Genomic DNA, 13,643 nt, shown 5'->3' with positions numbered 1-13,643 from the left:
GTAGTTTATTTTATTTTATTTGAATTTATAATTAAATATTTATTTTTTAAATAATTTTGTAAATACTCGCGGGTACCCGTAGATACCTGCGGATATGAAAAAAATAAGCAGGTATCCGCATAACGGATACCCGACGGATATGGATACGGATACGGGACAAATATTTATCCAGCGGATAGGGTACGAAAAAACTACTACCCGTACCCTATCCACCCCGTTGACATCCCTACACATGAACACTTTAAATACAAAAAGTTATGTGACAAAGATTTATGTAATTATTTACTGTTTTGTTCTTAGACAGAAAGATAAATAAAATTCTTTTCAAGATGAAGAGTTAACCGGATAGTCAACATACCAAACAACAGTCAAACTTACCTTTTTAAAGATTATCGTTAAAAGGTTGGTTTTCTAGTAATATTAGCGGATGTTTGAAACAAACCTATAGTATTTTGTTGAGGTTTGGAAATAAACTATTTGAAATTTAACCAAGATTAACAAAAATTACCTTTTGATAAATAATCTCCGTTAAATACATTCTTTTTTATAGTGACATAATATAATTATAGCACATTATCACACAAATACCACATACAAAAATAAATAATACCCAAATTTATATCATTTTCAGCCACCATTTTCATACCACATAGCTTAAATTAATATTCTTTTTACCTTTGTATTATACATTACACATTCAAACTACTAAAGAAATAAAAAGAAAAACAACCTTTTTTTTTAGCTTAAGCAAAAATGGTCTCGCATAAACAAAAATTCAATCAAGAACAAGTGTGAGACCCCCCTTTTTATTCTTTCTTTCTCTCCTATGCATAATTCACAAAGCTTGCATTCTTCCTAAAACCACTCTCACTCTACATTCCTCTTCCTGTTTTCCACGTCCTCTCTAAAAAGGGGCTTGAGCTCTTATCCATTGTCTGATCCATTCCTCTCTTCCTATTGCAGCAAGCAAGCTTGAGACTAGTGCAGAACCCCTCCTTCAAACCAAACATCCTTCCCCTACACGTAAGTCAACTTCAATTTCTCCTTTCTCTTCAATTTTCGAATTCTGGAGCTTCAATCTTGTTGAGTCGAATTAGGGTTTCATTCTCACTCTGTGTATCTATATTCCAATTCCTTAGGTTGTGCAGTTGTGGTACCTTCCTGTTGGGAGTTATTCCTTGCAAGTGGTGATTGTAGAGGTAAGGGAAGCTAATCTATCTCTTAAATTTCTACATAAAATGCATCTATGATAGTGTTAATTCCATAATTGAGTGTTGGATTATTGTTTGAACGGTTGATTCTGAGTTTGATTGAGAAATACCCTTGATTGCTGGGTTTGCATGCAAGAACAAGTTGGGAACTCTGATGTTTTCGCCTAGGCGAGCAGCTCTCGCTTGAGCGAAAACACCAGAAAACTCATCTTTGTCCCTGTGTGAATTCTCGCCTAGGAGAGTGATTCTCGCTTGAGCAGGAGAAGGTCTCGCCTAAACGAGAAAGCTTAGCCTGAGCGAGAATTTGCCCAGTTTTTCGAATTGCTCTCTATTTGGAGTCTCGCTCAAGCGAGAATGGTCCGCTTAGGCGAGAAAACTCTTTCGCCTGGGCGAGACCTTCTAGCTTGAGCGAGGACTCCTGTAGTTGAACAATTATTTTTCTGTTAGTGTAGAATGGAATTATACTTGAAATGATAAAGTGTGGCTTTGATAATGATATGCTTGAATTGGTGTTTTGGCAACATGTGTGGCATAAATGCATGATTTTGATTATGAGAATGTGCGATTGAACTAGAATTTCAAGGGAAATTCTAAAAAGGGATATGTTTTTAGAGTATGTAAGGTCATAAGGACTCACTATTGGGAGTATCTCGAAACTCCAATAATCATTCACGCTCAGATAAAGCAGAATGGATTATGTCGTGAGGAGTAGCAAGAGGTCCTAGTCTTTGGACTTGATCAAGTCTTAGACGAGAAGGGGACTTACCCTGTGAGTGGTTGGGTGATAACCCCTTGAGGCCAAACTCTGCAAAGTTTGGTAACCATCACAGGTGCATGCCACCAAGAGGTCCAATGTAGCTTACATAATCTGGATATTACGTCTAGAGTCATATAGTTGTGTTGTATTATGGTGGTTTAAGGGATTCTAGTGAAAATGAGACAAAAAATTGCATGATAGTTATAATTGAGCTGCATGTTTCTTTTAATCAAATTAGCTTACCTTTCTTGCTTGTGTTTGTTGCTCTTTGTGTGATTTCTCCTTTGCAATGATCATCTATCAATTGGTGTGAGCATAGAAAGATACAGGTGAAGACATTCTCCTCTTGGATAGGAGTTGAGTCAGTGGTTTGAGATATCCAATAGTAGGCTCTGTTCCATGTTTTGTTTAACAATTGGATTTTCTGTTAATTCTTTCTAGCATAGGCTGTAAATATAGTTGGTACTTCTATAGTTATTTTGGATGACTATATTAATACTCTATATTGGCCTATTTCTACTATCTGCTTTGCTTGATCATGATATAATATTTTGTTTAGTAGCCTAAAAACTATTAAATGGGATGTTACAACAAAGATTGAGTTTATGTTTTATTTTTACTTGAACAAAAATTCTTCACTAGAGTGAAAACATTAAAAAAATCAAACTCATGCGGTAAAACCAAATATGATTTCAAAAGTTTTTCAAAAAGAGAGTAAGGCCATATGTTGAATTGTTACAATTTTACAATTAATGACACATTCAAAGGCTTGAAATCAATGGTCTTCACATCTCACATCGCCATTTAAAGATTTCACCGCTTCAAGTCTTTAAACCCATGCATGTTGATTCATCAAATCTTCATGAATACTCTATTCTAGGATCAACACAGGTATCTATTTAGCTCACAAATATAATCCTTCGTCTCCTTCCTTAAATCCTTTTGGTTATTTTATGTAGATTATCTCTTCTAAGTATGTAGATAGAAATGTAATTTTAACATTCATTTGTTCCAACTCAAAGTCAAGCTCAACAATTGTGGTTAATAACACCCAAAGGAATATATGTCTCACTACATGAAAGAAAACATCATTATAATCAAAATCTTCTTTTAATGTAAAGCCTTTACCATTCAATCTCACCTTAAATCTTCATTTATCAATTCCTGAACATCCATCCTTTTGTTCGAACATTCATTTACAATTGATCAACACAAAATCCACATACATAACTACAATTTCTTTGAATAACGAGTTATTTTTAATAAAGTGGCAGCATATGATAATTTACATAGAAGGGTGTGTATTTGAGTAAGAATACTTGTGTGATGTATGGAATTAATGTAGAATCTGTTAGTCATTTGTTCTTTTGGGTGTAAGGTGGCTACACATGTTTGAAAGACGTGTGACTATCATCTGTACATCACAATATAGTAGTTTGACACTTCATTCACTTTGAACTCCAAAGTATGAATAAAAATTGCAACAAATTTGTGGCGATGTATGTGGGTGATCATTATATATGGTGCATTTGGAATGAAAGAAACAATATCATTTTTAAAAATGCAAGAATTGATGTTGATGAAGTGTTCACTCTAGCTCAACTTAAATTATGGTCTTGAATACTTTATAAAATTCCTAAAGCATTTTTCTCATACTCTGATTTGTATTTGTGCTCAACCATGTGTTAATGATCTTTGTGCCTTTAACAGATATTAGGCTTTTTTGTTTAGGTTGGTGGTGGACTCGTTTCTTGTCCCTTGTATCAGTAGACTATTATATTATCTGATGAGGTGAGGACGTGAAGGTAATGTTCTCTGTTTATATGGGTTCAGAATGAAATTCTATCTATATATAGTGTTGTGTTGCTTAAGTCTTTTTTGGTTTTTGATATGGTAAGAACCTACTAGGATAGCATAAATAATTTTGTTGAGATGACTTGTTTTTTTTTTCGATTATGGAATCTATACTTGTGTGTAGGATCCAAACTGGCAACAAGAGTGCTAGATCATGTTAATGTCCCAAGTCTCCTTTTTTGGTTATCCTTTTTCTCTTGCAATTTGGTGGACAATAATTATGAGAGAGAAAGATGTATAGTCTAAATTTGTTCTTGATGATTTTTTTTCTTCCTTTTTTGTTTTTTGTATTTGGATTGGGGCAACCCTATTGGTCCTATTAATATATTTCTTCTTGTTGGTAGAAAAAATTGACTTCATTTGCTCATTCATGACTTCTATCCATTGAAATTTCTCTTTAATACTTTCTTTTTTATTAACAAAACAATGTAATAAACAAAAAACAATTTGAGTACTTAGATTATTACTTGAATAAATTAGATGTAATTGAAATTTGAGTACTTGAAAAAAAAACAAAAAACAAAAAACACTATAAACTAATCTTATTATTGATATTTACTTGAAAAGTTAAAATTACACTTAACAGGAGTAAAAGTATAAATTGAAGTTTATTTCTGACTTCTTTTTCTTCTTACATGATAATTACTATGGAAAAAAAAAGTAACATTACATTAAAAAGCTAAAATGATGTTGTAAAGTTGGAATCTCCTCTCATCTTTCTTTTCACCCAATCATATCTTTTGAATTGCACAACCCATTTATTGCGATCTCATCATCACATTTTTCAAATAATGTGAAATTATGAGGATTCATGGACTGCTGAATTAGTCATTAAACTTTTCAAGAGCATCCTCAATTTCTCTCTGTACATTGAACATATTGCTCATGTAGATTCTTCATCCTTCCTACAAACATATTAGAGCATGTTGAGATAATATTGTACGAGAATAATATTAATAATAATAATTTACATATACTTTTTAAAAATAAAATAAATATGGTAAAATATAACAGATTTCAAAAGTTGTACCAACTAAAGGTTCAAAGCAATGAATATTGTCAAATTGCAGAATAACTAAATATATTTCAATAATAGGGAATTCGTACAATTAGAGAAATAACATGAAGGAATGTGTAGATATAATAAAAATTGAATCTAGTGGGTGAATAATAAGCAATTATAAAATTACATCAAATCAGATCATACATTACTTCATTTACCTTGTAACGGTCAGGTTCAACTTTAGAACTATTTATGAAAGTCGAACTATTCATGAAAGTCTTCATAATTAGTTGCACCTCATCGATACCTGTCTTGAGAAACATTAAGAAAAAGGTTTATATTATGAAATAATAAATTCAGGACTTTAACTAAGTAATCAACAACAGTCTTACCCTTATATGTTGCACATCTCCAATTAAGAAAATTGCAGATGTGAAATTTGGAGCAACTACAATCAAAGTTCTTGGTTAATATAAACTACTTGTTCGTGATGTAATATGAAAGAAGAGAAACGAAAAACCTAACTATCTCATATGGCAAAATCGAAATATAAAACTTAGAAGTGAAGTAGGAAACTAACCATTTATTGGGGAACAACCCCAAACTTTTTATCCGAAGGTTACCCCTGCGATCATAAAGGTTTCTCCTAATTTAAAAAGAGATATAGAAAAATCAGTAGTGTGATTATAGAGTTGGTTAATTGAAAGAAATTATAAGATGTAGTTTTGCTTTAAAGTTGAGTGTGATTAACTAGAAATCAAATACCTTTGGTATTTCCTTGATCTGATTATGAGATTAGGATCATCATTCTTTAAAAAGTATACATTGTTGTCCTTGTCCTCTTCATCTTTGCTTAGGTTGTCGCTGCCCATTTTATAACTTGACTGAGAACTCTTTGAATGTCACATATATATAGATTAAATAAGTAGGTCAAAAAAAATTAAATATTTTAGTAATTTCTTTTAAAATGAATTATTATTTTCATTAAATTATTATTTATGATTTATAAAATGCATATAGCAATTAACAATTAATATTCTACCGTTTACTATACATACATTTATTTATCTAACGGGTGCATTCATCACAATTTCAATAATATTAATTATTATATTAATTAAATGTAATATATAATTAAATGCATTAATTATATATGAGATAATATATTTAATCCGTGCAGTTAATATTATACACACTTTATTAATATAAATTAATACAAACATTAAATTATATTTAAGAACTATAACTTGTAGCAATTAATATTCTACAGTTTACAATACACCCATTTATTTATTTATTTAATGGGTGCATTTATCACAATTACAATATAATTAATGATTATATTAATTAAGTGTAATATATAATTATAAATATATATATATATATATATATATATATATATATATAAACAAATAAATAAAAGAAAATAGATATTTCATGTTAGCAGAGACTAAAAAAATAAAGTAGATGATAATTAATTAATAGTGTTAAATTTGTGTTGCAGGGGATTACATCTTTAAAATTATATATATATATATATATATATATATATATATATATATATATATGTATATATATATATATATATATATATATATATATATATATATATATATATATATATATACGGGATGTTAAATATATTTTTAGTTTTTAAACTTTGATATGAAATTAAAATTCATGGTTGTTTCAAACTTTAAAAGTGAATGAATATAGTTTTTTTAATCCAATAATGTTAAATCTTTTTTAACATATCAAACTCATTTTATGCTAATATTTTATTTATTTACATTTAGTTTTCTCTTCGGCTTAGTGGTATTTTTGAATTGTTGAAAAACCATATTTCTTTTAGTCAATCGTTACAATTTTTGAAAGACCTTTTGATCTAACACCTTTTGATCTAACTAGATATGTGAATTGTGTAAATTAGATGATGGACAATGATAAAATTGTTTTACAACATGCTCATTATGAGTGATAATTGATAAAGATTTGCCTGCATAATGAAACATTGATTTTTTGTGAGCTTTATGGTTATTATCTCTTATATCCTTTTAGGATTGAAGTGATATAAAGAATCATTCCATTCTATCTTGAATTTTTTAGCTTCAAGCGAAATTCTCTTCTACTCCATAATTAGGATTGCGAAGTCATTTAGTCTTATGTTATTTTGATAGGTTGACCTAATGAGTTTTTATTATTAATAGTTTTATATTTTTTAAGGACATGAAAAAGTTTAAGTGTGGGGTATTTTTATAATTGGCATTATCAAGTTTTTTATTATGCCTATATTTATATTTTATGGGTATTTTTATTGTTATTTTTAGATAATTAAGATTTGATTAGATAATTTTGGAAAATATAAGTATTTAAATTTTATTTGTAAAATATTGTATAGATAAGTGGAGATCTCAAAAAATTGAAGAATAAATCAAGGATTATCATTCAAGTACATATTTCAAACCCATTCCAGTTAGTACATTCACCGAGTGAGAAAGTTTGATTCGCTTAACGAAAAGGCCCAAGTTGCCCAATGACTCTAGCTCACACCCAACGACCAGCACGTTACGAAACTCTTTAAATATAAATGTGTCAAAGAATTAGAAAACTATATTTTGGGTATAGGGAACTAACCCTAGGAGAGAGACGACAAAGATACTATAAATGTCATCATCACCATTATTTTCATAATTTATCCATTTTCTAGTGCTCATAATGGTTAAGAGTAACCAATTCCCTTATTGATTGGGTTGAACGTAATGTAGCTTTACTCTTTGTGATTTCTACTATTTAATATACTTTTTTTTCATTAATCTTGTGTTCTATTCTTATTCATAATTGCATTATTATTGATTGCTTATTTTATAGTATCTAATTATTGGGAAATAGTTTAGAACCTTTATTAGGATAAAATTTTTAATATACTTGGTAAAACTTTAAACATCTGAACTTAATGCGAACTTTATTTTGGTAGATTTTTATCAATTAGTCGATTTAAACATTTGAACTTAATGCAAACTTTTGGTAAAAGTATCTAAGGGATTAAATTTTTTTATTATTAAGGTTTAGACTTGCCTCTAAGGAATTAGGACATGTTAGCTTGTGGTATAATTGTTAGAGTAAAAAATTGAAAGTATATTGTGTAGTGTATTTACATTGCATTAGAACATGAAATCCAACTCTGATGAAGTCTCTACCACATAGTTAATTTAATCAATTTAATTGTTTCTAGAATTTAGAATTATCTTATTAAAAAACAATATTTTAATTATTTCAAAATTCTTAGCCTTAATTAGTAAATAATCATAATTTTTTTCTGAACAAACATGAGTCTCTTGAGAAAACGATATTTGGATTCTCTACTTTATTACTCATGTGATTTAGTATACTCTTCAATATTATAACACTTTTTGAAGCTTGACTCTAAATAATGTAAGCTTAATTGATGTTAGTTCATCATTAATTTTTAAATTTTTAATTTTTAATTAAAACATTTTAATATCATTCAACATGTAAAAGTGGACACTAATAACCAATAGTGTTAGATTTCAATAGTTCTTCAGTACAACTTTAAAATTATAGACTTTAATTCATTAGTGTTAACTTTTCATAGCCAACTGTAAGTGGTGTCGACTCACTTGATGCTAATTTAGTACTACTTTAGAAATTAAAATTTTAATTAAAAGAATTTAGTGCTAGTTAATAACACTAAGATTTCTTATCTTAAAAAATTCATTTAATTTAACGTGGTATGGTCGATACTAATGATAGTAATTTCAAATAAGAATTTCTCCTACAACGCCTACTTCTTTAATAAAATAAAATATAAAACAAAAGAATCGAAAAATAATTGTAGTGGATGGAGGAGATTAGCGTGAATGAAGACGAGGAGCAAAATGTGAATTAATAAGATGTGTGTGGATAAAACAAAGAAATGTGAGGAAATTATACAAAATGAGAGAGAAAAATTGTTATTGAAAAAAATTATCATCTTTAAATCTAGGCTTTTAGAATATAAATAATTTATGGTTCCTATTCATCGCGCACATATTCAAAACATATAAATTAACTTCGACTTAACTGACATTAACTTTTATATATATACCCAAAAGAAGTATTTATTAGCATCAAACATTAAGCATACTTTATTAGCATTGGCTAAATTGACGTTAGTACGGCTCTAACACAAATATTTATTTATTATATAAAATAAAGTAAAAACTAATTTTACGTTTTTAAATTTTGATGTTGCGTTATAATCAACTAGGCCATCTTTATTAGTGTCCACTATTAAGTGGACTCTACTAACCATTCCTATGACAATGTTAAATGGCATATATATTTATTTTAGCATCTACTCAGTGTTGATGTTTTAATGCAATCATTTTTTTCCGGCTAGTATACTTAGTAGTTTGTAGTACAATAAATGTTATATCGATAGGGATTTGGTAAAATACATGATGTTTAAACTAGTTTGATTTAAAAAATATAGTATTTGAGTTGTGTGACAAGTATTTAAAGCAATTTTGTTATAATAAAAAGTTGAATAAAAACATGTTGAAAAAGACAAATATGATTAACAAGGTTGTATTCAATATGATGAAGACGTGGTGAGGTTAGACTTCACCATTTTTCCCTCTCTTGTACCAATCCAATTATTATTTATAAATATGCAAGTGTTCATGTCTTGAGAATTCTTTTGAAAGTAACTTTAGGTCCATTCCTCATACCTAGAGCCTAACATAGTCAAACTTTTAGTATAAATCCTCAGTGACTACTTTAATAAATCACTTGCATTAGGATCAAAACTCTATAATTAGTTAGAGTCTTATATCTATTCCTTGCATCTAAAAGCAGGAGGAGAATCATTTGAACCACAACTTGGAACCAGCTCTTACCCAATCCTAGTCCAATGAAATCATATATGAGTGATCAATTCATCCAACAACAAGCACAAACTAATTCTTAACATGTAAACAAAAACATACTTTAATAAATAAAATAATACTCGTACAAGAGAGTTTGAAAGGGTTACATCTTAACATCAAGACAAGAGAGGCTTAACTCCTCATAATGGATGTAAACAATTTAATGCTTTGAGTAGCCATGCTCTTTTATGCTCTATTAACATCAAGACAAGAGAGGCTTAACTCCTCATAATGGGTACAACTTTGTTTTTATAAACTATCCAAAACATTGCTCCACAGTGCACTTGTAGCTCAATAGTAGAGGTTTCTTTACTATGTGAGTTTTCTTTTTGGACCAGCCTCATGGTCTGATGCTCAACTCTTGAAATAACTTATTTGAGAAGGAGTCTTTATGGATCAACCTCTAGTTTAGTACTTGAGGTTTCTCTTCCAAGGAATTTTCTCTTTGTGGCTCATTCTCAATTTTGTCGCTCAACTGCATCAGTCACAGTTTTACCTAGAATTGCTTGAAATTCATCTACTTTCTTTATTTGTCTAGTTTGACTTTATTTTGGTGCTAGAAACTGCAAAACAAGCTATATCGGGGTAAATTTAACAAAAACTTAATATAATCAAAACAAGATAAGTATCAAATTCATCTCAAAATTAACTCAAATTAGACACTTATCACTCATGTATGCATTAACTATTAGTATTATGGAGGTTGATTTAGTCTCAATTCGTTTAGTATTGTGAGATGTTGTTATCTATTTTGTTTCATAAGCAACCATATGTAAAGCTTGATATGCATATAGAAATAAAATACTTCCTAGTATAGTCATGAACATAGACATACATATTATATGTTGAACCACGTTAAATTCTTGTAGTGTTTACTTTTCTCTCTTTTATCGTCTTGTTCTCACTTTTATATTTACAAAAACAATGTGACCAAATTCATTCGACCCTTTTATGACATGGAGAATAAATACCTTATTTCAATCAAATGCGATTTCATATAACTGAAATACATTGTTTAAATGTAGTATGAACTACGAACATTTTAGAATAACATGAAAACTAGCAACTATATTATATACATCACATCAAAGTACTATACTTTCTGAATCATGCTATGTCAAATCAATAAATTAAAATGGCACACAAGTTACCAGAATACTCGTTAAAGTGTTTATATATAATACACTCAACTGTCTCAATCCTTGTACATATACAGTGATCAACATATCAAATGATTGAGAGTACATTAACGAAGTTATTTCATTCTCTATTTTCAAAACACCAACAAGACCTACTTCTATATTAACACGCTTATTGGGTCAATACATCATCTTATACAATAAATAAGTAATCATTTACCAAACACATGTAATTGGAAAAATTGATTATAGATAGTTGCAGCATTTTAATCAGAATTTGCTTCTCTTTTATTATCATTTTTGGTCATATTAGAGTTTAGTACATTGAAGATTTGTCCTTGTAGTAGTAGTGTCTCTTCTCCATTTGATTTCTGGCTTTTCCCAACTTTCCCAGTATCTTTGCTTCTTTAATCTTTTGTTCTCAACATTTTCTTCACTTCTCACTATTATTCTCCAGTATTCACCTCTATTTTAGTGTATACTGCAGACCTACCCTATCACAATTGGGAACAAAACTTGAACCTGCATAGTTTAAGTTTTCACACAAAATTCATCAATTCATAAATTTAGAGCATCAACTTCAGCGAAATTTGAAGCAACTGCAATCAAAGTTTTTAAATAATATAAATTACTACTGCCTGAGATACAATTTAAAATCTACCACATTGAAAGCTAAAAATAAAAGTAGAAACTAATCACTTACAAAATAACCTTCAGCCCTTTATGTTCATTCCCTCAGTCAAGAAGTTTTGTCCTGATTCAGAAAATATATAGTAAAAATCAGTAGTGTATATATAATCATAGAGTCAATTTAAGATCAATGCAATTTTTTATGAAAATCAATTTATATTATTTTTCTGGTGAGCACAAAATAACAAAACAAAAAAAAATGTATACAAACTAATATTGGTGTTGAATCAGAGTAACTAGAAATCATGTATATATACCTTTGGTACTTCCGTGATTTGATTTTGAGAGGAATCTCCTCACTCTTGTAAAAATATATATTTTCGTCTTTGTTCTTTTCATCTTTTGCTTAATTGTTTCTGTTGAGAACTCTGTGTATATCCTCTATATATATAGATGCAAAATGAAACATGAGAGATGAATAGCTTAAATAAAAATTATTGATATTAATTATATAATTTAATAATTTTCTTTTCTTTTAAAGCGAGTCATTATTATCATTAAATTACCATTTCAGTTTCGTTAAGACTTCTATGAATCTCCGTTACATGTATTTATTATTAAGCATCATCTATTAGTTTTTTGATAAATTTAATATATATTCATATGTGTTACTTTTTCATGTTTTTATTTTTTTTAATTAAAGCCTGTTCTTTTCAATCTTTTAACTTTTCAATTTGAAGATAATATTATTTTTCACACCTTTAATTTAATCAACAGGAAGTAAAAATATTTAGTTATGAACAGAAAGAAAAATATATAACACACAAATGCACATTCAAATAAGAAAACTAATATAGGTATGATTGATAATTAACTTAAAATTGCATTGAAAGTAGAAAATTCAAAAATTTTCCTTAAAAATTTTTAAACTACAATTATAGAGAAATAATGATTTAATATTATAAACTGTTCATTACTTAAAATTAATGTAAACATTAAATAATTTATTTATTACATTTAGTAACTATAAAATGTAGAAATTAATATTTATGCTTTTTTTGCAATACACATTTAATATTTATTTTATGAAAGCATTAATTATAGGTAAAATAATATTAATGATATTATTCATTAAATTTAATACATAAATAAATATAATATGCATTGAATCTTATAGTTAAGTGTAATATTAAATAAAATATGACCTAATAACCATTAATGTAACTTTATTCTATTTAAAGGACAAAAATATCCATAAATATTGTATAGGTATGTTTAATATTTTATTTCATGCTCACCAATAAAGTTAAAAAAATATTTAAACAATAAAATAACTATATTTTAATGTTGCTAAAAATTAAATATAATTAAACATAAGAAAGTTTAAATTAACAGAAAAAATCAACAAAAAAATAGTGTTAAACATATAAAAAGTTTACCAAAAAATAATTAGTAAAGATTTTTTTTTTCCTTTTTAGTAGAGACCTTAAAAATTTTAAGTTATTGTTTTGTATCAGAAAGTTATTGTCTAAAAATTTAAAAGGGTATTTTCAATGTAAAAATGATGGAACCAATGCACATTAATTATTCCTTAACCAGTACTCTTAGGACATTGGTTAGCATTCTGTGTGTGTGTCTATTTGTGAACGTGGGTGTGGGTTTCTATGTATGTTTATATGGTAGTGCATGTGTGGATGCATGTGTTTAGCAGTAAGTAGACAAAACTAGGCTCGCCAAAAATGGGCTGGGTTGAGCTGGCATGCCATTGGAAAACGGGTTGGACACTACAATCCACTTCGCCTCAGAGTGGACTGACAGTCCGGCGCCACTCCTTTTTTCTTAAGTTTTTGAAGTTTTTAAATTTTTTTTGAATATATATATATATATATATATATATATATATATGTTTATATAATATAGAAAATTAATTTTTTAGCCAGTTTGGTGGGCTAGGCAAGCTGGTCCGATGGTCCTGGCCCGCTTTGACATGCTTAGATAAAACTTTAATACTAATAATTTTAGTCAATGTAGGGACTAATTATTTTGATCTCTAAAATTAGTTGTTATTTAATGATTTTCTTGTAATCCATAATAGAAAGTCATTCAAATGTGACAAGGTAA

General features: G+C 28.4%; 2 long non-coding RNA genes across 2 annotated transcripts; both read right to left on the bottom strand.

Moving 5' to 3' along the window:
- Positions 1-4,457: 4,457 nt before the first annotated feature.
- LOC114180420 lies at positions 4,458-5,683 on the bottom strand. The gene is made up of 3 exons (XR_003603691.1): positions 5,591-5,683; positions 5,044-5,471; positions 4,458-4,727 (listed from the first exon to the last, which is right to left on the bottom strand). It is a non-coding gene; the product is annotated as an uncharacterized LOC114180420 (long non-coding RNA).
- Positions 5,684-10,959: 5,276 nt separating this feature from the next.
- On the bottom strand, positions 10,960-11,930 carry LOC114180386. Its single transcript, XR_003603685.1, has 3 exons — positions 11,840-11,930; positions 11,596-11,646; positions 10,960-11,414 (listed from the first exon to the last, which is right to left on the bottom strand). It is a non-coding gene; the product is annotated as an uncharacterized LOC114180386 (long non-coding RNA).
- Positions 11,931-13,643: the final 1,713 nt, after the last annotated feature.

Source organism: Vigna unguiculata, chromosome 4 (genome assembly GCF_004118075.2).
Source record: "Vigna unguiculata cultivar IT97K-499-35 chromosome 4, ASM411807v1, whole genome shotgun sequence".
Taxonomy (NCBI): Eukaryota; Viridiplantae; Streptophyta; class Magnoliopsida; order Fabales; family Fabaceae; genus Vigna; species Vigna unguiculata.
This window is presented reverse-complemented; position numbering and strand designations above follow the sequence as displayed.